Source organism: Heptranchias perlo, unplaced genomic scaffold, assembly GCF_035084215.1.
Source record: "Heptranchias perlo isolate sHepPer1 unplaced genomic scaffold, sHepPer1.hap1 HAP1_SCAFFOLD_391, whole genome shotgun sequence".
NCBI classification, from domain to species: Eukaryota; Metazoa; Chordata; class Chondrichthyes; order Hexanchiformes; family Hexanchidae; genus Heptranchias; species Heptranchias perlo.
In genome coordinates this window covers 114,246-139,763 of record NW_027139403.1, presented here as the reverse complement: position 1 = coordinate 139,763, position 25,518 = coordinate 114,246, and the positions used below count along the sequence as shown (strand labels likewise).

General features: G+C 44.8%; 1 protein-coding gene and 5 non-coding genes across 6 annotated transcripts in view; 4 read left to right on the top strand and 2 right to left on the bottom strand.

Annotated features, from left to right (window-relative positions):
• The window catches only part of LOC137312007 (zinc finger protein 585A-like), a 237,209-nt gene that overhangs the window by 98,321 nt on the left and 113,370 nt on the right, over positions 1 to 25,518 (bottom strand). The gene's annotated exons all lie outside the window — the stretch shown is intronic.
• On the top strand, positions 3,155 to 3,228 carry trnat-agu (transfer RNA threonine (anticodon AGU)). Its single transcript has one exon. It is a non-coding gene; the product is annotated as a tRNA-Thr (tRNA).
• Positions 7,597 to 7,668, top strand: trnaw-cca (transfer RNA tryptophan (anticodon CCA)). Its single transcript has one exon. It is a non-coding gene; the product is annotated as a tRNA-Trp (tRNA).
• trnar-ucu (transfer RNA arginine (anticodon UCU)) lies at positions 9,144 to 9,234 on the bottom strand. Its single transcript is given in 2 exon segments — positions 9,144 to 9,179; positions 9,198 to 9,234. It is a non-coding gene; the product is annotated as a tRNA-Arg (tRNA).
• trnar-acg (transfer RNA arginine (anticodon ACG)) lies at positions 11,898 to 11,970 on the top strand. The gene has a single exon. It is a non-coding gene; the product is annotated as a tRNA-Arg (tRNA).
• trnak-uuu (transfer RNA lysine (anticodon UUU)) lies at positions 23,874 to 23,958 on the top strand. Its single transcript is given in 2 exon segments — positions 23,874 to 23,910; positions 23,923 to 23,958. It is a non-coding gene; the product is annotated as a tRNA-Lys (tRNA).

The following is a 25,518-nucleotide window of genomic DNA, read 5'->3' as shown; positions in this document are numbered from 1 at the left end:
TTCACTCAGTCATCACACGTGCTGAGACACCAGCGAGTTCACGAAATGAGCAGGTCCAACGAGCCGGTCTGTAACACAGGCCAATGACTCAGTGCAGCTCGTTACCCAGTCACTGGGCTCCGTTATAGCCTCTCCTGTCAGTAACACACAAAGAGAAATTGTAAATCTGAAACAGAAAGAGATAATGTATAACACTTCATATCAACCACCAGTTTTTCCCTCTTTCCGGCTTTTAAAACAATCTGTTTCACAGTTTGTCAAACCCGAAACAGCCTCTGGGATTTGCTGATTGAGAATTTCAGTGGAAATTGGGACCGTCACTAAGTATCGGAACAAATATCCCCGCTGAGGTTTCGGGATTGTTACTGGTTTATTTATATCAGTGAGTGGCCAATTTTAAACTCGGTGAGGGTCTAAACCTAAGGTAAGAGCCTGGGATAGACAAGAGATTCTTCAATGTATCAAGTTAAATTACACTGATTCCACCAACACTGGACATCACATCCCTCAAACATTGTTACCTGTTACTGTATAAAACTGGTGAGGGTGGAAATGGGAAATAACTGAAAAAAACTTAATTGTATCAAAGTTAATTCTGATCTTTATTATTATACAAACATTCTCCAGCCGGTCCCTTAAAAAGGACCCAATATCAAACCAGTCCCCAGTCCTTGGGCCTGTGCCTGTGTTGTGATTTGCACCCGCTTCTGACTGACTTGGTATCAGACGCACTCCCGTCAACAGTAAACGGATGGAGCCGGATCCATAAGAGAAAAATGAGGACCGACCTCCGCGGTTCTCCCAGAGTGCGGGAGGCGGAGTAACAGCAGCAGACAGAGAGATCTCTCTAAACCAGCCGCTGCCGCCGGAGAGAAGCGAGTCCCGTTCCGAGCCGTGTCTGTCAGGCGCCCGCTGACCCTCTCTTCACTGAAGGGGACCGATTCAGCACCAACTCACACACCCACCATTGGATCATTGAATCACCTTTAACACCTGAATTACATCACCACTTAATCCTCTAAACACGAGGAAATACAAACCTTGTCCACGCAACTTGCCCTCATAATGTAACCATTTTAGCCCCGGTATCATTCTGGTCTTTCTGCGCTGCACCTCCTGCAAGGCCAATATATCCTTCCTGAGGTCTGGTGCCCAGGACTGAATGCCGTGCTCTAAATGTGGCCTTAGCAGAGTTTATACAATTCTAACATAACTTCCACCCTTTTGAATTCCAGTTCCCTTGAGATAAAGGCCGACATTCCATTAGCCATTTTAATTATTTTTTGCACCTGTCTGCCAACTCTTCGTGATTTCCCGAAGTATCTCTGCTCACCCACAGTTCCTGGCTTCTCACCATTTCGAAAATACTCTGATTTATCTTGCTTCGGGCCAAAGTGGATGGTCTCACATTTCCCCAGATTGAAACTTTGAACAGTCTAGGGCTCTTTTGTATCGAAAAGAGAAGGCTGAGGGTGACCTGATACAGGACTTTAAGATTATGCAAGGGTTTGATAGGTCAGATGTAGATAAGGTGTTTGTACTGTTGGGAGTGGGGATGCGAGAACTTTGGGCCATGAATGTAATAGTCATCAATAAATCCAATCTGGCATTCAAGAGAAACATATTTATCCAGAGAGTCGTTAGAATGTGCAGCTCGCTCCCACACGGAGTAGTTAAGGCGAATCGCATGGATGCATTTACAGGGAAGCTGGATAAACACATGGAGGAGAATGGAATATTCGGGTTTGCTCATAGGGTTAGATGAAGAGGGGTTGGAGGAGGCTCGTCTGCAGCATAAACACCGGTATAGTCCAGTTGGGCCGAATTGCCTGTTTCTGTGATGTACATTCTATGTAAGCTCCATCTGACACAGTTTTACCAACTCACTGAATCTATCAATTTCCCTTTGTAACTTTATGCTCCCATCTACACTACTCACTGTGCACCCAAACTTGCCTCATTTATACAGATCCCTGGGGGACACCACTAATCAAATCCTGTCAATTTGAGTACATACCCATTAACCCTACTCTCTGTCTCCTACCTCCAAACCAACTCCCTCCCCATGTCAATGGGTTGCTTTGAATTCCACATGTTCTCATTTCTGTTAACAGTCTCTGATGCTAAACCTTAACGAATGCCTCTGGAAGTCAATATACACATAACCCCCAGAGACACTCCATTATTTACCACGTTAGTTACATCTTCAAAAAGTTTCGTTAGACTTGACTTACACTTTACAAATCCATGCTGACTCTCTCTGATCAATTCATGTTTATCCAAGTGCTCAGTCATTCTTTCCCCAATAACAGATTCTGGTAACTTCCCCACAACAGACGTCAGACGAATCGGTCTATAATTTCCTGCTTTATCTCTCCTACCCTTCCGAATTAATGGAATGACATTTGAAATTTTTCAATCCATGGAACAATTCCTGAATCAAGAGAGTTTTGAACGATCATGACTAAAGCATGTACAATTTCCTCACCTATTCCCCTTCGTCCCCTGGGATGGTCACCATCAGGTCCTGGAGATTTGTTTATCTTTAGTCTAATTGTTTTCTCCAATACCATTATTTTACTTACACTGAATCCCCTTGATTTATTTTCAGTTTTCCTCGTGTCTCTGGTACATTATCCTCATGCTTTTCTGTGAGTGTCAAAAAAGGCTGCTATTTCCTGATTTTTCAATTACAATATCACCTCCATTTGTCTTTAAGGGGCCCACATTACTCTTAGTCACCCTTCTTTCTCTTAATGTACGTGTAAAAACCTTGAAAGTTGTCCTTAATTTCACTCACTAGTTTTTCTCGTTTTCCCTCTTTGCACCTTTTACGATTTTTTTTTAGTTTCAGCACCACAATAAACAACTCTTCACTGTGAAATTTGCTCAATTAGTTCTTCAGTGTCAGAGCGAGAATTGTCCATCCCGAATTTATTTAAAGTAACAAACACAAGCACAAATATTCATTCGTGTATCAAAGCACTGATGGACACAGAAAGATAAACACAGCCTGAAACGCAGTCAGTATCGGGATTCACAGGGAAACGGGCAAGCGAAATCGACAAAGATCAAACAGTCTGAGCCCACAACAGAATGTGATGTGTAGCTGATAGATATTAATGAGAGGAGGTGGGAAACAGTACCATGACTTGGCTCCGTGGCTTAGTTGGTTAAAGCGCTTGTTCAGTAAACAAGAGATCCTGGGTTCAGCTCCCAGCGGTGCCTTTGTTTAATTCGTGGTGTTTCGTGAATTTTGGACGGAAAAACGCACAGTGCGGTGTTTGTGTTTTGTTCAGGAGCCAACACAGAACTGATCAGGAAGTCTCTTCAAAAATGCCTTTTCATGAAACAGTCAGCCCTCTCATAGAATGTGTCAGTGACACGTTCTTGTTTCTGGGCTCATTGAGGTCGGGGGATAATTCTCGATTCGAGGGTCATACCCTGGAGAAGCCCTAATTTAACCCTAGACTTTTGATCTTGACGTGCGGTTCAAACTTTGCAAAGAGGAAAAATAAATCCCCAAATCACTCCACCTGAATCTCAAGCGCTTTCGGAAGAAGTTCAGTTCAAACAATCAGGACTTTAAAGGCACCTCAATGAGCTGCACTTTCATTGAATGAGCTTTGCTTACAATTACATTCGACCTTGAAACCGCTCTGGGTTTTCATCTCACTGAAGCAGAGTGTGGCCGCTCTGTATCTGTGAGCATGTCGGTGACGAGGTTAGCTCTGATATTGGTCGCTTTCAATTTTTAAGATCTCGTCAAGTTCAGGGAAAAGAAACCGAGAATCGAATTGTCCCTGTAAGTGATGAATTGAAGGGATTGGTGCTCCAAGCAGATCTGGAAAATGCGCAGTGCGGTCTCTCAGGAATTCCAAATCCACCCTCTCGCCACTCGGCGATCATATTAACTGAGCTTTACTCTGGCCCAGTGTCACCGCGCTGAAATCGAGTATTTCTCCGGCACGTTTCTCTTAACTTCACAGTTGCTGGTTTAAGAGTGAAGACCGGCTCGTTGGATTTTCACTCCTGCAAGTTTCAACCATTCATTTTGGAAAAGTAAACTGACAGTAGACAGCTGTTCTATTGGTCACTGCAGCCTCAAGGTTTAGCTCAGTGAATTACTGGTTTCGCAGGTGACCTCTTCACTTGTCTCGATGGTGCTATTGGTTAGATTGATTCGAGCCCTTATTTTATTTTTCCTCAGGATTCATTGCCTCAAAGTTCCAGGGTTTCAATGTGTGTTTTGTCTGCAAGAAAATGTACCGTGATCATTGCTGGCTGAGCAGGGCTGATATTCCACCATTTACCCTGTCGACGAAAAAAAACCTTGTGATCGGAGAGCAGGCACATGAAACTTATAAAGGAATGGAACATTGGCTTCACAGAAATCACAATTCATCTTGACAGACAAGATCCTGAAAGGCGAATTCGCTGTGACATGGAGATTTCTGTAGTGAGCGAGACCAGACTGTTTCTATGTTCAGAGAATAAATGGCGCACGCTTTCTGTTGGAAAAGCAAAACGGTGGGGATTTTTGTCATAGCCCGATGCCTTTCGTGTTGTATCAATTGTCCCTCGTTGCGTTACTTTCATCTTGATCCTATAACCAGTTAGGGCGTTCTTGTGATAAATGGCGACAATTGCCTGCTTTGATAAATTTAACAACGGCTGCACCAGATTCCTGGCGTCAAAAACACTGAACTTTTAACCCCACTCTTAAGATACAGTCTGTAAAATAATGAAATTTCATCACATGCAAAGCACAAAAATCAAAGATTCCAACCACTCGCTGTGTAAAGAAGTTTTTACTCATGTCACCTTTGGTTCTTTTACCAATCACCTTAAATCTATGCCCTTTGGTTCATGTCCCTTCCGTCAATGGGAACAGTTTCATTCTATCTACTCTGTCTGGGCCCTTCATGATTTTGAATATCTCTATCAAATCTCCTCTCAACCTTCTCAGTTCCAAGGAGAACAATCCCAGTGTCTTCAGTCTATCCATGTAATTTAAGTCCCTCATCCCTGGAATCATTCTAGTAAATCTCCTCTGCACCCTCTCAAGGCCTTCACATCCTTCCAAAAGTGCACTGCCCAGAACTGGAAACAATACTTCATTTGTGGCCGAAATAGTGTTTTATGAAGGTTCATCATGACTTCCATGCTTTTCTACTCTATGCCCCTCTTTATAAAGCCCAGGACCCCGTCTGCTTTATAAACCGCTTTCTCAACCCGCCCTGCTAATTTCAACGATTTGTGCACATATACCCCCAGATCCCTCTGTTCCTGTAACCCTTTTAGAATTCTGCCCTCTAGTTTAAATTGCCTCTCCTCGTTTTTCCCACCGAAATGCATCACCTCACATTTTTCCGTGTCAAACTTCATCTGCCACGTGTCCGTCCATGCCACCAGCGTGTCCATATCCTCTTCAAGTCTATCCACCTCACTGTTCTCTACCCTTCCAAGTTTTGTGTCATCTGCAAATTTTGATATTGTACCCTTTACTCCCAAGTCCAAGTCATTAATATATATCAAGAAAAGTAGTGGTCCCAGCACCGACCCGTATGGAACACCATTGCCCACCTCCCTCCTGTCCGAAAAACAACCATTCACCACAACTCTCTGTTTCCTGTCATTTAGCCAGTGCTGCATCCATATTGCTATTTCCCCCTTTATTCCATGGGCTGCAATCTTGACAGCAAGCCTACCACGTGGCACTTTATCAAACGCTTTTTGAAAGTCCATATACACCACGTCAACTGCATTGACCTCATCTACCCTCTCTGTTACCTCATCAACCAACTCTATCAAGTTGGTTAAACACGATTTGCCTTTAACAAATCCGTGCTGGCTTTCCCGAATCAATCCACACTCGTCCAAGTGACTGTTAATTCTGTCCCAGATTATCATTTCCAAAACTTTCCCCATCACCGAGGTTAAACTGACTGGCCTATAGTTGCTGGGTTCATCTTTAAACTCTTTTTTTGAACAAGGTTTTAACATTTGCAATTCTCCAGTCCTCTGGCACCATCCCCATATCTAAGGATGTCTGGAAGATTATGGCCAGTACCTGTGCAATTTCCCCCTTTACTTCCCTCAGCATCCTCGGGTGTTATCCCATCCGGACCAGGTGACTTATCTATTTTAAGTACAGCCAGCCTTCTTTCTCATTTTTTAGCCCATCCAGTATCTTGACTATATCTTCCTTTACCGAGAATCTGGCAGCATCTTCTTCCTTGGTAAAGACCAATGCGAAGTACTCATTTAGTACCGAGTAGATCTCCTTTATGGTCCCTAATCGTCCCCACCCCTCCTCTTACTACCGGTTTACTGTTAACATGTTTGTAGAAGCTTTTGATTCCCTTTTATGTTGTCCGCTATTCTTATGCTCTCTCTTTGCCCCTCTTATTTCCTTCTTCACTTGCCCTCTGTACTTTCTATATCATCTCTGGTTGGCACTTGTGTTATTAACCTGACACCTGTCATACACCACTTTTTCCCACTTCATCTTACTCTCTATCTCTCTTATTATCCAGGGAGCTCTGGCTTTAGTTGCCCCACCTTTCTACCTCGTTGGAATGTACCTTCTCTATACCCGAATCATCTTTTCAAAAGCCGCCCACTGTCCAATTATAGTTTTGCCTGACAATCTTTAATTCCAATTTACCGGGGCCAGATCTGTTCTCATTCCACTGAAATTGACCCTCATCCAATTGAATACTTTTACTTTAGAGTGGACAGAGTCCATTTCCATAGCTATTCTAATCCTTATGATACTGATCGCTGCTCCCTAAATGCTCCCCCACTGACACTTGCTCCACTTGGCCCGCCTCATTCCCTTGAACCAAGTCCAGCAATGCCTCCTTCCTCAGTGGGCCAGAAACGTACTGGTCGAGAAAGTTATCCTGAACACATTTCAAAAATTCTTCCCCTTCTTTGCGCCTTATATTATTGTTATCCCAGTCTATATTAGGATAGTTGAAATCCCCTGTTATCACTACTCTATGGCTTTTGCACCTCTCTGTAATTTCCCTGCAAATTTGCTCCTCGAAATCCGTCCCACTAGCTGGTGGCCTATAGAATACACCAAGTAGTGTAATCGGACCTCTATTGTTCCTCAGCACCCAGGAGAAATTCCCTCCTTCCTGGGAACTTTGTATTAAGCAGAAGTTAGCAGCAAAAAGTGTTCGTGGTGGGACTGAGAAATGTTTGAACAGCCGGCACCCTGTAAAACAGAGCTCCAAGTGTCGGTTTAAATAAAGTCCTGAACTGACAGAGCGGAGGGCAGATGAGGATTGAATTAAATCCCAATTCACTGAATCTAAACAAGGTTGAAATAAGTGAATCTGTCAGGAGTGGGATTCCTGAGCTTGTGTGTGAGCTGAAACTGGATCGGTCCCGTTCTGTAAAGACTGAATGGCAGGCGGCTCCCAGACAGGGCTCAGGCCGGGACTGGCAGCTCTCCGCTGGGAACGGCTGGATTGGAGAGCGGGGCTCCTGCGGTGTTGCTGCTGCTGCTTCCGCCTCTTCGAGTCCCTGTGGCGGTCGGTACCGATCTCCCTCCTATGGATCCGGCTCCAGGTGGGCGCTGTGGACCTCGTGGCGCAACGGTAGCGCGTCTGACTCCAGATCAGAAGGATGCGTGTTCGAATCACGTCGGGGTCATTGCATTTTCACAACGTTTCAGTGTCACTCTGTTTTATCGCGGGGGAGTCTTTCAGGGATGGTCTGTTCACTGTGTGTAAAATAATATTTATCACAGAATGAACACACCACAGAAGGAGGCCATTCAACCCATCAATCCCTTACCTGCCTTTTGTAAGACCAATCCCATTGGTCCCATTCCCCGTCCCTTTCCCCGTGGCCCTGCATTTTCCCCTTCAAGTATTTATCAAATTCCTTTTTAAAAGCCACGATTGAATCTGCTTCCACCGCCCTTTCAGGCAGCGCATTCCAGATCATAACCATTCGCTGCGTAAAAAAGATTTTCCTCATGTCGCCTTTGGTTCTTTTGCAATCACCTCAAATCTGTGTCCTCTGGTTCTCCACACTTCCGCCAATGGGAACAGCTTCTCTTTATTAACTTTATCTGAACCCTCCATGACTTTGAACACTTCTATCAAATCTCCTCTGAACCTTCTCTGCTCGAAGGAGAACAACCCCAGCACGGGGTAAATGCGGTCAATTAGCTCCAATTTATTTATTTGGGCATTAAACAAAGTGTGAAAGACTGGCGAGGCGTTGTGTGAACGGAGCTCACTGCTTTAAGACAATAAATCCAATCACTGCGTGGGCGCTGGGTTCAAATCTCACTATTGAGAGAATTTCTGGCAATGTTCATTTTGATCTGTTTGCAGAAAACCCGATTGTCGTGCGATGGAGCAGAGGATGTGAAAGGAGCTGAAAGTGGAAGTGCAGATATTAGTTTCATCACAGTGACTGGACACGTTTCCACAGGTTCGGGCCTCTCACCTTAAGATTCTTTCCAGCAGAGTGGGACAGGTGATCAGAGTGACCGGGCTCCAGCGGCGCAATCGGTCAGTGCGCGGTCCTTATCTGACAGAACAGGGTCGGGAAATACCGAGGTTGTTAATTCGAGTCTCACCGAGATCAAACAATCCTTTTGCTTGTGAACATTTCGACCGGAGTTGAAGGTCCAAATGGTTTGTTCCAAAATGCATCTACTTATTTGCATTGCCATGTGGTTCCTCCGGTCTGCGCTGTTGTAATAGCAGATGAGATGTTCAGTATTACTTGTTTACAGGAGGGAGGCTGTGGTTTTGGAGACACAAACTATGATTTTGAACCATTCACAAATCGTGGGATTTAACTGGAACTTTAAACCAGCGCCTTAGACCGCTCAGCCAGGATACTTTCCATCCTGCACTTCAGGAGCTAGTTTTACAGGAATAGAATTACTACAAGCAAGAATTCTCCCCCTCCAGCACCAATGCTCACACGGCAGCAGGATGCATGTGTCCAGTTAGAAACCTGTCTGAAGGAACATTCAGTCTGACAGAGCCGGAAGTCCAGCAGATTGACTTTCGGTCTGAGCAGATGTTGAGTCTCCTCCTTGAGAGAGTTTGCGCGGTTTTGCTGCAAAATTTCACTTCCCAGCTCACGATCCGTGAACTAAAATCCAACTCTGGTGGGACTCGAACCCACAACCTTTGAATGTCCCTCCGATTATTAAGTAGAAGTCCAACACGCTGTCCATTGCGCCACAGAGTCAGTTATGCAACGTGAGGGAGAGCGGGGATCCTGTGCTGTGGTTGAGGCGGTCAGGCTGCTCCTGCTTCCGCCTCTCACATTCCGAGAGCCGGGGCGGCAGTCTGCACCGATCGCCCTCCAATGGATCCGGCTCCAGCCGCTTGTTGTGGGCCTGGTGCAAGAACAGTCGCGTCTGACTCCACATCAGAAGGCTGCGTGTTTTGAACCAGGTTGAAATCACAACATTTTCACTGTGTCTCAGGGTCCTGCCGACTGATTTTAGATCGGGACAGTGTTTTAGCGATGGGATGTTCAGTGTTTGTGCAACAATATCAAAATTAAATTTGATACATTAATGAGCTTTTTGTTCTGTTACTTCCTATTTACACCCTCTCCAGTTTTATGTAGAAACAGTTCACAATGTTTAAGGGATGTGGTGTGCAGTGTTTGTGGAATCAGTGTAATTAAATTTGATACTTTCATCTGTTCCTTCTCCAACCCAGACTCTTATCATTAGATTTGTAGTTTCACCCTGTTTAAAATAGGTGACTCAGTGATAGAAATAAATCAGTAACAACCCCGAAACCTCAGCGGGTATATTTGTTCCAATACCTTGTGATGGTCTCGATTTCCATTTAAATTTTCAATCAGCAATTCCCAACGGGTGTTTTGGGTTTGACAAACTAATTTAAGTACTTGACTGGTTCCTGGAAATGATCCAGTGGGGATTTCCTCACCGGTACAGATATAGAAATAAATACATTCCATCATTTCACAAATGACAGTTGTGTAAATAAATATATCGCGATCTGGAAGATGGAAAAGCAGCTCTTCATGTTCAGAAACAAATTTCCACATTTTATTTTATTAATCAACTTACGTTTCAATGTAGAACATATATTCAGAGCATCCCTCTAAACTTAAAGAATGGTAAAACAATTGCAGATTTTACAAACACATAACACGCTCTCGTATAAGTAAGATTAAGGCCTACTTTGTGAAAGTTGTATTCTAATTGTCTTTATGATGTTAAGAAAAATATTTCTAGATGTACATCCCCAACTTAACGGAGAAACTAAGATGTAAACCAAAAGGATTTTTCAAAAACTATTTGGGGCGATATGATCAGTTCCCCTTCTCCTTTCTTTAATTGTTACCTTTTGCTAATTGTTCATCTTGATCCGTTTGCTTCATTTTTTTCTCAGTCATTGATGGTGAATTTTCTATCTGTTAACATTCTTAAATATTTGATTTGTTTGTTCCTTTCCTCTTGACTTGTGATTTGTTGACCTCCAGGTTAAAGTGTGAAACAGAAATGTGTTTATATTCAGGCGTGACTCTGAAGTGTGAGACCGAGAGGTGATGCCGGATGTGTGACCGAGAGAACAACTGCTGGAGGCGGAACTGTCCGTAACCTGACATACCCTCTGTGGCATTGCTCATGGTCGGTCGGATGACAATGTTTTATATTGACTGAACGGCTATGTACACAACACACAACGGATTTTACTGCTGCTTTAACTCCACAAAGTATAATCACCATAAATGACCAAAGTCTCAGATCAGTTAGAATTGAATTACTGTTGGTGAGGGGAGTTTGTACATTGGAAGGAGTTTATATATTTACAGCTCCAGGTAAACCTGCAAACCTCCCTCGCCTGTAGGTTACGTCACCATGAGGTTTCGACCTTCCTTTGCGCTTCTGGTCTTCTGAAGTGTGATTGAACCTGACCAAAAGTTTCCTATAATTAGTGAGGAAGGAAGGTATCAGTGTAAATGGGAGATATTAACGTGGATATTTCACTGGGTACCATGGGAACCAGATACACTGCTCATTCCAGTTAATTGTCCAGCAGGAAACAGAAATCATTCTCTTCAACTGTACTCGCCCGAAGGAAAAGGAAACAAACAAAACTGCTCAGTTCTTTGTTTTAGCTTCTTCTGTTGGTTTACGTTCACTCACCGAGAAAGTGACAGAGAGACTGAGAGATTGGATTGGCTTTTTTCACTTTATAATCTATTATACTTTGTACTTATTGTTAGAGACGGTTCCATCCCAACAATCCTGTGCCTGACCTTCTCATTGATACTCAGATGTGTTCAAAATGAGTTTCAACCAATTTTACAAAAGCTGAACAGCGAAAACTGCTCTGAAACGAGCTTCGCTTCGCAACTTTTAATAGAGATTCGGTTGCTGGTTGTAAGTAAAGAAGTTTGTACAATCAGCCCTCTGGAGCAATATCCTCAAAAGGTGTTTCGGACACATTGTATGAGAGGTCCGCCTGTACAGTGCAGGAACATTTACATACTGCAGATCTGGAATCCTTTCCTTGTTGGCTCCGGAACTAATACAAATACCGCTCTGTGTTATTTTGTTGCTTAATTCACAAATTGGGTAAATATCACAGAGGAGGCTGAAGACAAAAAAGGCCCCGACCAAACGGGCACTTTGAGCAGCTCAGCCACGGAGCCAAATCAAACTGCAAATTCACCACCTCCTCTCACTGATACCTGTCAGATACCCGCCACTGTCTGGTGGAGTTTGAGGCCGTTTGGTACATTTCTATATCTCTTGTCTATTTCGCTGTGTTCACCGACACTGTCTGCATCTCTCGCTGTGTTTATCTCTCTGTGTCAATCTGTGGGTTGATTCTGAATGAAAAATGAAATAAAACAGATCAGTTGGGCCAGTGGCGCAATGGATAACGCGTCTGACTACGAATCAGAAGATTGTAGGTTCGACTCCTACCTGGCTCGGATTTATGCAATTTTCCCTCTGACACTGGGGAACTGAGAATCAAACTTCATAATAACATATTGTTTATGGTGAATCAGCAAAGAAAACATTCCATTTTCAATGATTTCCGTTCAGTTATGTACAGAATGAAACTGTGACCACAACGTGTTTCGAACAAGCCGCCTTTTCAGTTGATGTCCGGCTCGCTAACATTACAGCACGAGGTGTGGGCACCGCACTGATAACCTTCATGTGTATCCGGGCCTTTCAGACACTTCGTGTGACACAAGAGCTTTCCAATCCCCGCCAGCTCCTGGACACCGAGACTTCCGTTCGAAGCAGCATTCACCGCCAGGACCGCTATTCCGCTCCCTTTGCCGGTCTGCATAAAATCCGATGCTAAAATTACAAAGTAGGACGGACAGTATCTGGAAAACAGTTCAACTTTCAGTGTTCAGACTTTGGTGAGAGCTGTGAACAGGACTTTGGGTAAATATAAATTGGGTGTGGATTCGGAGTGCGCTGTTCTGTTATAAACTGCGGGTGTGTATATATGAGTGTGATGTTTCTATATGAACTGTGGGTGTGTATATATGAGTGTGATGTTTATATATGAACTGTGGGTGTGTATATATCAGTGTGATGTTTATATATGAACTGTGGGTGTGTATATATGAGTGTGATGTTTATATATGAACTGTGGGTGTGTATATATGAGTGTGATGTTTATATATGAACTGTGGGTGTGTATATATGAGTGTGATGTTTATATATGAACTGTGGGTGTGTATATATGAGTGTGATGTTTCTATATGAACTGTGGGTGCGTATATATGAGTGCGATGTTTATATATGAACTGTGGGTGTGTATATATGAGTGTAATGTTTATATATGAACTGTGGGTGTGTATATATGAGTGTGATGTTTATATATGAACTGTGGGGTGTATATATGAGTGTGATGTTTATACATGAACTGTGGGTGTGTATATATGAGTGCGATGTTTATATATGAACTGTGGGTGTGTATATATGAGTGTAATGTTTATACATGAACTGTGGGTGTGTATATTTGAGTGCGATGTTTATATATGAACTGTGGGTGTGTATATATGAGTGCGATGTTTGTACATGAACTGTGGGTGTGTATATATGAGTGCGATGTTTATACATGAACTGTGGGTGTGTATATTTGAGTGCGATGTTTATATATGAACTGTGGGTGTGTGTATATGAGTGTGATGTTTATATATGAATTGTGGGTCTGTATATATGAGTTTTTTTTTTATTCGTTCACGGGATGTGGGCGTCGCTGGCAAGGCTGGCATTTATTGCCCATCCCTAATTTCCCTTGAGAAGGTGGTGGTGAGCCGCCTTCTTGAACCGCTGCAGTCCGTGTGGTGACGGTTCTCCCACAGTGCTGTTCGGAAGGGAGTTCCAGGATTTTGACCCAGCGACAATGAAGGAACGGCGATATATTTCCAAGTCGGGATGGTGTGTGACTTGGAGGGGAACGTGCAGGTGGTGTTGTTCCCATGCGCCTGCTGCCCTTGTCCTTCTAGGTGGTAGAGGTCGCGGGTTTGGGAGGTGCTGTCGAAGAAGCCTTGGCGAGTTGCTGCAGTGCATCCTGTGGATGGTGCACACTGCAGCCACAGTGCGCCGGTGGTGAAGGGAGTGAATGTTTAGGGTGGTGGATGGGGTGCCAATCAAGCGGGTTGCTTTATCTTGGATGGTGTCGAGCTTCTTGAGTGTTGTTGGAGCTGCACTCATCCAGGCAAGTGGAGAGTATTCCATCACACTCCTGACTTGTGCCTTGTCGATGTGGAAAGGCTTTGGGGAGTCAGGAGGTGAGTCACTCGCCGCAGAATACCCAGCCTCTGACCTGCTCTCGTAGCCACAGTATTTATATGGCTGGTCCAGTTAAGTTTCTGGTCAATGGTGACCCCCAGGATGTTGATGGTGGGGGATTTGGCGATGGTAATGCCGTTGAATGTCAAGGGGAGGTGGTTAGACTCTCTCTTGTTGGAGATGGTCATTGCCTGGCACTTATCTGGCGCGAATGTTACTTGCCACTTATCAGCCCAAGCCTGGATGTTGTCCAGGTCTTGCTGCATGCAGGCTCGGACTGCTTCATTATCTGAGGGGTTGCGAATGGAACTGAACACTGTGCAGTCATCAGCGAACATCCCCATTTCTGACCTTATGATGGAGGGAAGGTCATTGATGAAGCAGCTGAAGATGGTTGGGCCGAGGACACTGCCCTGAGGAACTCCTGCAGCAATAAGAACATAAGAACATAAGAAATTGGAGCAGGAGTAGGCCAATCGGCCCCCCGAGCCTGCTCCGCCATTCAACAAGATCATGGCTGATCTGATCCCAACCACAAATCTAAAGAACACAAGAAGTCGGAGCAGGACCCGGCCACATAGCCCCTGGGCCCTCTCCGCCACCCACAGGGCATTGACCGATCCGAACTCAGCTTCATGTCCAATTTCCTGCCCGCTCCCCATAACCCCTAATTCCCTTTACTTCTAGGAAACTATCTATTTCTGTTTTAAATTTATCTAATGATGTAGCTTCCACAGCTTCCTGGGGCAGGAAATTCCACAGACCTACCACCCTCTGAGTGAAGAAGTTTCTCCTCATCTCAGTTTTGAAAGAGCAGCCCCTTATTCTAAGATTATGCCCCCTAGTTCTAGTTTCACCCATCTTTGGGAACATCCTTACTGCATCCACCCGATCAAGACCCTTCACAATCTTATATGTTTCAATAAGATCGCCTCTCATTCTTCTGAACTCCAATGAGTAGAGTCCCAATCTACTCAACCTCTCCTCATATGTCCGCCCCCTCATCCCCGGGATTAACCGAGTGAACCTTCTTTGTACTGCCTCGAGAGCAAGTATGTCTTTTCTTAAGTATGGAGACCAAAACTGTATGCAGTATTCCAGGTGCGGTCTCACCAATACCTTATATAACTGCAGCAATACCTCCTTGTTTTTATATTCTATCCCCCGAGCAATAAAAGCCAACATTCCATTGGCTTTCTTGATCACCTGCTGCACCTGCATACCAACTTTTTGATTTTCTTGCACTAGGACCCCCAGATCCCTTTGTACTGCAGTACTTTCCAGTCTCTCGCCATTAAGAAAATAACTTGCTCTCTGATTTTTCCTGCCAAAGTGCATAACCTCACATTTTCCAATATTATATTGCATCTGCCAAATCTCCGCCCACTCACCCAGCCTGTCTATATCCCCTTGTAGGTTTTTTATGTCCTCCTCACTCTCTACTTTCCCTCCCATCTTTGTATCATCTGCAAATTTTGATATGTTGCACTCGGTCCCCTCCTCCAAATCGTTAATATAGATTGTAAAGAGTTGGGGACCCAGCACCGACCCCTGTGGAACACCACTGGTTACCGGTTGCCAGTCCGAAAATGAACCATTTATCCCAACTCTCTGCTTCCTGTTCGATAACCAATCCTCCACCCATGCCAGAATATTACCCCCAATCCCGTGATTTTTTATCTTAAGTAATAATCTTTTATGTGGCACCTTGTCGAATGCCTTCTGGAAGTCTAAATACACTATGTCCACTGGTTCCCCTTTATCCACCCTATACGTTATATCCTCGAAGAACTCAAGCAAATTTGTCAGACATGACTTCCCCTTCATAAAGCCATGCTGAAATATTTTCTGGAGTTCACCAAAGTGGTGGAGCGTCTGCGCTGTGTGTTTGTGCCGATTTAAATCACACGAAGAGCTGGGCTTTCAGTTTATTTTATTATCTTTGTTCCAAACGCGCTCTTCCTGCTTCCAATGTCTTTGTTTTCCAGCCTGATATTATGATCATCAATGGCGGCTGCATCACCCAGCATGCAGCGCGGTTCACATTGTGCCCTATCTGAATCAGTGGAGCCCGGTGCGCAGGCGCAGTAGTGACTCATTATCGGTCAGTGTGTCCTGAGCATGCGCGGCCAGTCGAGGCTGCGGGAGGAGCGCGTTCGGTGCAGGTCAGAGGATCGGAGCAAGAGGCTCAATAAACCCCGGGGCCCGGGTCCGGGCTCAGGCCCAGGCTCAGGCTTTACAAACCCCGAGTGCGGCCCCAGACCCGAATATAAAACAGTGAACATTATCCCCCCCTCACTACCCGCCGGGAAATGAAGGGGAAATGGGGCTCGGTCAGGGAGCGTCTGAAAATGAAGGAGAAATGGTGATCGGTCAGGGAGCGTCTGTAAATGAAGGAGAAATGGTGATCGGTCAGGGAGCGTCTGTAAATGAATGAGAAATGGTGATCGGTCAGGGGGCGTCTGTAAATGAAGGAGAAATGGTGATCGGTCAGGGGGCGTCTGTAAATGAAGGAGAAATGGTGATCGGTCAGGGAGCGTCTGTAAATGAAGGAGAAATGGTGATCGGTCAGGGAGCGTCTGTAAATGAAGGAGAAATGGTGATCGGTCAGGGGGCGTCTGTAAATGAAGGAGAAATGGTGATCGGTCAGGGAGAGTCTGTAAATGAAGGAGAAATGGTGATCGATCAGGAAGAGTCTGTAAATGAAGGAGAAATGGTGATCGGTCAGGGAGCGTCTGTAAATGAAGGAGAAATGGTGATCGGTCAGGGGGCGTCTGTAAATGAAGGAGAAATGGTGATCGTTCAGGGAGAGTCTGTAAATGAAGGAGAAATGGTGATCGGTCAGGGAGAGTCTGTAAATGAAGGAGAAATGGTGATCTCTATATCTTCAGTCATCCAGGGAGCTCGAGCTTTGGATGCTGTTCCTTTCCACCTCGTGGGAATCTGTCCACTCTGTACCCAAACCAACTCCTCCTTGAAGGCCTCCCACTGTTCAATTACTGTTCTGCCTGCCAATTTTTGATTCCAATCCACACGGACAAGATCCCTTTTTAACTCACTGGAATTTGCCCTCCTCCAGTTAAGAATTTTCACATTTGACTGTCCCCTGTCCTTTTCCATAACTGTTCTAAACCTAATGAGATTATGATCACTGCTGCCCCACTGAAACATGCTCCACCTGCTCCACTTCATTCTCCACACCGAGCCCACTGCTGTACTCACATTCACTCTCTCACACACTCACTCACATTCACTCTCACATTCCTCTCTCACCCTTTCACTCATGGATTCGGGCCACTGAAAGATGATGCGATGGGTTTGGATTTCAGCACAGGGAGGAGGGAGAGTGTGTGGGACGGGGATTTACAGCTTTGAGGAATGATAGAGGAAATAATGTTCCATAGAAAGTAGAGTTGTCTGATCTGAATTTCTATCCTGTACTTACATTGATAACTTTTATGAACTCCTTTTACAGGGGAGGATTTGCAGAGGGAAACTCAAACCAAAGATCACATCAAGATCTGACAGAGTCACTCGATTCATCAGGACCTGAATATCATCGGCCTTTGAATGTGGAAGGAGAAATGTTTGTCTGTTCTGTCTGTGGGAGAAGGTTTCAAACATCAGTGTTAGTGGAAAAGCAACGAGACACACACACCCGAGTGAGAGTGTTCCAGTGCACTGACTGTGGAAAGAGCTTTAACCAGTTACACAGCCAGAAAAAACATCACACCATTCACAGTTGGGAGAAACCGTACACGTGTTCTGTGTGGGGACGAGGTTTCAACTGATCGTCCAACCTGGAGAGACACAAGGACACCCAGACCATGGAGAAACCGTGGAAATGTGGGGATTGTGGGAAGGGATTCAATTACCCGTCACAGCTGGAAACTCATCGACGCCGTCACACTGGGGAGAGGCCGTTCACCTGCTCCGTGTGTGGGAAGGGATTCAGTCAGTCATCCGGCCTCCTGACACACCAGCGAGTTCACACTGGGGAGAGACCTTTTAAATGTTCTGACTGTGAGAAGAGGTTTGAATGCAAAAGTAACCTGCTGAAACACCAACGCACTCACACTGGGGAGAGGCCGTTCACCTGCTCCGTGTGTGGGAAGGGATTCAATCGGTCATCACACCTTCTGTCACACCAGCGAGTTCACTCTGATGAGAGACCTTTTAAATGTTCTGACTGTGAGAAGAGATTTAAAAGCAAAATTCATCTGCTGACACACCAACGCACTCACACTGGAGAGGGGCCGTTCACCTGCTCTGCTTGTGGGAAGGGATTCACTTGGGCATCCAACCTGCTGAGACACCAGCGAGTTCACACTGGGGAGAGGCCGTTCACCTGCTCTGCGTGTGGGAAGAGATTCACTCGGTCATCACACCTTCTGTCACACCAGCGAGTGCACTCCGATGAGAGACCTTTTAAATGTTCTGACTGTGAGAAGAGATTTAAAAGCAAAATTCATCTGCTGACACACCAACGCACTCACACTGGGGAGAGACCGTTCACCTGCTCTGCGTGTGGGAAGGGATTCACTCGGTCATCCACCCTGCTGATGCACCAACGCACCCACACTGGGGAGAGGCCGTTCACCTGCTCTGCCTGTGGGAAGGGATTCACTCGGTCATCCACCCTGCTGATGCACCAATGCTCCCACACTGGGGAGAGGCCATTCTCCTGCTCTGTGTGTGGGAAGAGATTCATTCAGTCATCCAACCTGCTGAGACACCAGCGAGTTCACACTGGGGAGAGGCCGTTCACCTGCTCCGTGTGTAAGGAGAGATTCACTTGGTCATCCCTCCTTCTGACACACCAGCGAGTTCACACTGAGAGACCTTTAAATGTTCTGACTGTGGGAAGAGATTTAAAATCAGAAACGAACTGCTGAGACATCGATGCACTCACACTGGGGAGAGACTTTTCACCTGCTCCGTGTGTGGGAAGAGATTCACTCGATCATCCCATCTTCTGAAACATTAATACAGTCACTAATGTATCCAATCTGGCATTCAAGAGAAACAGACTTACCCAGAGAGGCGTTAGAATGTTCAACTCGCCACCACAAGGAGTAGTTAAGGCGAATAGAATGGATGCATTTACGGGGAAGCTGGATAAGCACATAGAGGAGAAGGGAATATTAGAGTTTGCTCATAGGGTTAGATGAAAAGGGGTTGGAGGAGGCTCGTCTGCAGCATAAACACCGGTATAGTCTCGTTGGGCCGAATTGCCTGTTTCTGTGATGTACATTCGATGTAATTCTATGTAAGCTCCATCTGACACAGTTTTACCAACTCACTGAATCTATCAATTTCCCTTTGTAACTTTATGCTCCCATCTACACTACTCACTGCGCCTCCTAACTCGATGTCAGCGACAAACGTGAGTGTTCGGCTCTCTATTCCTTCATCTCCGTCATTTATACATATCGGAAAAAGCTGATGCTCCAGAACTAATCACATCCGGCCAATTTGAGTACATCCCTTATTATCCCGGGCCTCTGCCTCCCACCTTCTAACCAACTCCCGACCCATTTCAATAGGTTGCCTTAAATTCCACGCACTCTCATTTTTGTTGACAGTCTCTTATGTGGTCCCTTATTGGATGCCTTTGGAAGTCAATGTCCATCTAACACCCAGAGACACTCCATTATCGAGCACGTTAGTTACATCTTCAAAAAGTTCAACGAGCTTTGTTAGACTTGACTTCCCCTTTACAAATCCATGCTGGCTCTCTCTGATTACTCCATATTTATCCAAGTGCTCAGTCATTCTTTCCCCAATAACGGATACTGGTAACTTCCCCACAACAGGCGTCAGACTGATAGGCCTAGAATTTCCAACTTTATCTCTCCGACCCATCCGAAATAATGGAGTGACATTGACAATGTTTCAATTAAAGCAACAATTCCTGAATCAAGAGAGTTTTGATCGATCATGAGTACAAGTTCCTTACCTATTCCTCTTATTCCCCTGGGATGGTAAACATCAGGTCCTGGAGATTTGACAATCTTCAATCTCATTATTTTCTCCATTGCCATTATTTTATTTACACTGAATCCCCTTGATTTATTTACAGTTTTCCTCGTGTCTCTGCTATGTTCGCCTCATCCTTTTCCATGAAGACCGATGCAAAGTAAATATTTAGCAACTCTGCCATTTCCTGATTTTCAATTACAATATCACCTCCATCTGTCTTTAAGGGTCCCACATTACTCTTAGTCACCCTTCTTTCTCTTAATATACCTGTAAATACCTTAATTGTTGTCGTTATTTTCCCTCACAAGTTTTTGCTCCTTTTCCCTTTTTGGACCTCTTCGGTTTTTTCGTTTCAGCACCACAATAAACAAGACTTCGCTGTAAAGTTCAGCTCAATAGTTCTCCAATGTCAGAGCGAGAATTGTCTGAACCCCGAATTTATTTAATGTAACAAACACAAGCACACTTCATCATCCGTGTATCAACACACTGATGGATACACAAAGATAAACACAGCGAGAAATGCAGGCAGTATCAGGATGCACAGGGAAACGGACAAGGGAAATGGACAAAGATCAAACGGTCTGTCCCTCGAACAGACAGTAACGTGTCGCTGATCGATATTAGTGAGACGAGGTGGGGAACAGGTGCTGTGAATTGGTGCTGTTGTTTAGTTGGTTAAAGCATTTGTCTTGTAAACAGGTGATCCTGGGTTCAACTCCCCGCAGTGCCTTGTGTCACTTATTATTTTTACCTAATTTGTGGAATTCAGCGACAAAGTCACACTTTGGAATTGGTATTTGTTGAGGTTTGAGGAGGAAACTGATATCAGAATGACTGTTCAAAAACACCATTTCATCGCACAGACAGACCTCTCACAGAATGTGTCTGTAACACTTTAATTTAAGGACACGTTCTTGTTTCTGGGCTCGTCGGGGTCAGGGTATAATTCACGATTTATGTCATAGAGGAGCGAATGGTTGTCTCCTCGACCTCCGGATAGCAGTGATAAAGTTCGAGGATACACAGAAGCGGACAGGGTGGTCGGGGTCTGGAACTCACTGTCTGAAAGGGTGGTCGAGGCAGAAAACCTCAACTCATTTCAAAAGTGCATGGATGTGCATTTGAAGTGCCGTAACCTACAGGGCTACGGACCAAGCCCTGGAAAGTGGGATTATGCTGGATCGCTCTTTTTCGGCCGTCACAGACACGATGGGCCGAATGGCTTCCTTCTGTGCTGTAGCTTTCTCTGATTCTATGATTCCGTGTGTGGGAAGGGATTCACTCAGTCATCACACGTGCTGAGACACCAGGAAGTTCAAAAGTGACAACAGGGGTTGGATTCTGCTGTTGATCCCATCCAGGACTGAACCATGTTCATTCTGACAGTTGGGGTTTGTTTCTGCTGATGTTAATAAGCCCTATAACTGGGCTGGAGTTTAATATTCTGGATATCTGTTAAATAAATCAGTTTTGTTTTAATTACCTTGTTGTAGATTTTGGTCTTTTCCTCCTGAGTGTTTAACATCACCTGACTGGAGCTCAGAAAGGACAATCTGGGGGGAGGATCGTCCGGTGGGAACAGAACTTCAGCCTGGACACAGTCCTTCAGGGCCACACTGAGAGGGGCAAACGGCACTTTGGTCTTTCTCGTCTCTCTTCACTGACAGCAAAGTCACCGTGCAGCGTCCAGTCTAAAAATGATTGTGGTAATTATTCTCTGAAGATTTAACCTGTTTGTGTGACAGTCCTGAGTCTACCATTTAAGGCAGGCGTTAACTCATTTAAAATAAACCCGTTTAAAATAAATGGGTTATGAATTGTGATTTCCGTGAAGCCAATGTTCCATTTCTTTATATGATTCATGTGCCTGCTCTCCGACAACAGGGTAAATGGTGGAATATCAGCCCTGCTCAGCCGGCAATGATCACGGTACATTTTCTTGCAGACAAAACACACATTGAAACCCTGGAACTTTGAGGCGATGAATCCTGAGGGAAAATAAAATTAGGGCTCGAAACATCAAACTTTCGCACCAACCGATAGCACCACCGAGACAGGTGAAGAAGTCACCCACTGAACCAGTAACTCATTGAGCTGAACTTTTTGATTGCAGTGACCAATAGAACAGTTGTCTCCAGTCAGTCCAAAATGAATGGTTGAAACTTGCAGGAGTGAAAATCCAACGAGCCGGTCTTCAATCTTAAACCAGCAACTGTGAAGTTAAGAGAAACGTGCCGGAGAAATACTCGATTTCAGCGCGGTGACACTGGGCCAGAGTAAAGCTCAGTTAATATGATCGCCGAGTGGCGAGAGGGTGGATTTGGAATTCCTGAGCGACCGCACTGCGCATTTTCCAGATCTGCTTGGAGCACCAATCCCTTCAATTCATCACTTACAGGGACAATTCGATTCTCGGTTTCTTTTCCCTGAGGCTTCGTGAAATTTTTAAAAATTGAGAGCGACCAATATCAGAGCGAACCTCGTCACCGACATGCTCACAGATACAGAGCGGCCTCACTCTGCTTCAGTTAGATGAAAACCCAGAGCGGTTTCAAGCTCGAATGCAATTGTAAGCAAAGCTCGTTCAATGAAAGTGCAGGTCATTGAGGTGCCTTTAAAGTCCTGATTGTTTGAACTGAATTTCTTCCGAAAGCGCTTGAGATTCAGGTGGAGTGATTTGGGGACTTCCTTTCCCTCTTTGCAAAAGTTTGAACCGCAGCTCAAGATCAAAAGTCCCGGGCTAAATTAGGGATTCTCCGGGATATGAACCTCGCATCGAGAATTATACCCCGACCTCAATGAGCCCAGAAACAAGAACGTGTCGTCACATTTACATGTCACGGTCACATTCTAAACTGGTTTGCCCTGTGCTGTACATTACTGTCTAAATATTACAGATAAGCAGAGCACTTGAGCTGTCACAGCTGTGACTTTGACTTTTCTCCCTCTCCTCTCGATCTCCCCGGCAACTGCCACTAACCACAATCTTCTCTCACACTTCTCCATCAGGAAGTTCCGAACCTCGGTTTTCAAATGAAATAACGCCCATCTCTCCAATCACCGACAGCCCAGAGAGAGTTTCATAATTTCAGCTCCCACTTTGCCCAAATCCTCCTTAAAGTACCGTGAAAAAATTGGCCTTTAGTCAATAATAATATAATTAAATGTTATTATCTTCAGGGGCATTGTTTAAGATTTCAGGGCTTTTAAAGATCACTGCTGATGTTTAACGAATCGCCTCTTGGTTGGAGGCTTCTGTGTGGGAAAGATCAGGAAGTGATAATTGAGAGACCGAGGATGAAGCTGTTTGATGGGAGCACTGGGGACACAGACCGTGCGCGGCTCCAGTGGAGCAATCGGTCAGCGCGCGTTATTTCTACAATAATTATACACTCGAGAAATGCTGGGGTTGTGAGCTCCAGCACCATCTAAAGTAGTTGAACCTTCTAAACATTTTGACTGGAGTTCAAGGTACAACCAGTTCCATAACACATCGACTTCTTCATGTCCCCATGTGGGCACTGAGGCTCCTCTGGCCTCCCCTCTTGCAATAGCAGGTGAGAGTTTATTTGTTTATAGGAGGGAGAGGGGGCGATTGGCGAGAGCTGAAATGGTAAAGCGGCCGGCACGACATCTTTAAATCTAAAGAACCAAAAACACAATTCTTCTTTCCGTGAAGCAGGGATTCATCGGTTTGAAGTGTCGTGTTGGGAAAATTCGGGAGGCAAATCTGCTGCCTGGTGTCACGGTGTAACGGGTGAAATTATTCAGCTTTCAATTGTTGATCGGCTGAAATGTCGAGAGGCCTTTCCCAGCTCCCGTGTGGAACAAGCTTTGCTTTTGAGCCATTGGGTAGAGTGTTTTTTTTAATTGCTGCGAACGAATGACAAGACATTTTGTACAAACAAGAAGAATTGTAAACTCACGAGTTCGCTGTCCATGTTTCTTACATCATGTTCAACAGAAACAAGGATTCTCCTCAACACGTTGCTGAAAATTGTAAAAAGGAATTCTCCCCTTCTTCTCCATCGACAGGGATAATTCAGAGTCCCACCATGAATCTGTATGATGGAAACCAATCCAACAGCGAACCTGGAGAGCTCAGTCGGTAGAGCATCAGACTTTTAAAACAGGTGGTGATCTGAGGGTCCAGGGTTCAAGTCCCTGTTCAGGCGAAAAGTTTTAAAACAGCTGGCAACTTCTGCTTTTCCAGCGGACCAACATCAGCGAAAGGAGCAAGAGTTGGCCATTCAGTCCCTCGAGCCTGCTCCGCCATTTGACAGCGTCATCGCTGATCTTCGGCCTCAAATCCACTTTCCCGACCGATCCCCATATCCCTTGAGTTCCTTTGTTTCCAAAATTCTATCTCCCTCAGTTTTGAATCTATTCAATGGCTCAGCATCCACAGCCCTCTGGGGTGGAGAATTCCAATGGTTCACAACCCTCTCAGTGAAGTAATTATTCCTCATCTCTGTACCAAATGGCCGGCCCCTTATCTTGAGATTATAACCATTAGTTCTGGACTCTCCAGCCAGGGGAAACAGCATCCCAGCATCTACCCTGTCAGGCCCTCTAACAATTTTACATGTTTCAATGAGAACACCTCATTATTGTAAACTCCAGAGAATATAGGCCCATTCTGCTCAATCTCTCCTCACAGGACAACCTTCTTATCCCCGGAATCAATCTAGTGAACCTTTGTTGCACCCACTCTAAGACAAGTGTATCGTTCCGCAGGTAAGGAGATCAAAATTGTACACAGTACTCCAGATGTGGTCTCACCAAAGCCCTATATAATTACAGCAAGACTTCCTTATCCTTGTACTCCAACCACCTCGCAATAAAGGCCAACATACCATTTGCTTTCCTAATTGCTTGCTGCATCTGCATGTTAACTTTCTGTGATCCGTGTACAAGGACACACAAATCCCTCTGAATACCAACATTTCATACTCTCTCACCTTTTAAAAGATATTCTGCTTTTCTATTCTTCCTACCAAAGTTAATAACCTCACATTTCCCCACTTTATACTTCATTTACCAACTTCTAGCCCACTCACTTAACCTGTCTGTATCACTTTTCATCCTCTTTGTGTCCTCCTCACAGCTTACTTTCCCACCTCGTTTTGTATCGTCAGCAAACTTGGATACATTACACTCGGTCCCCTCATCTAAGTCATTAATATAGATTGTAAATATCTGAGGCCCAAGCACTGATCTTCACGGCACCCCACTAGTTACAAACTGCCAATCCGAAAATGACCTGTTTATTACGAGTTTCTGTTTTCTCTCCGTCAACCAATCCCCAATCCATGCTAATATATTACCCACAATCCCATGAGCCCTAATCTTGTTCAACAAACTTTTGTGTGGCACCTTATCGAATGCCTTTTGAAAATCCAAATATTCTACATCCACTGGTTCTCCCTTATCTACCCTGCTATCAACACCCTCAAAACCTCAAATAGATTTGTCAAACACGATTTCCCTTTCATAAAACCGTGTTGCATGTGCCTAATCATATTATGATTTTCTAAGTGCCCTGTTACCACGTCCCTAGTAATAGATTCTCGCAATTTCCCTACTACTATTGTCAGGCTAAAGGTTCTGTAGTTCCCTGTTTTCTCTCTCCCTCTTTCTTGAATAGCAGGGTTACATTTGGTACCTTCCAATCCATGGGGATCTTTCGAGAATCATGGGAACTCTGGAAGATAAAACCAGTGCATCCACTTTCT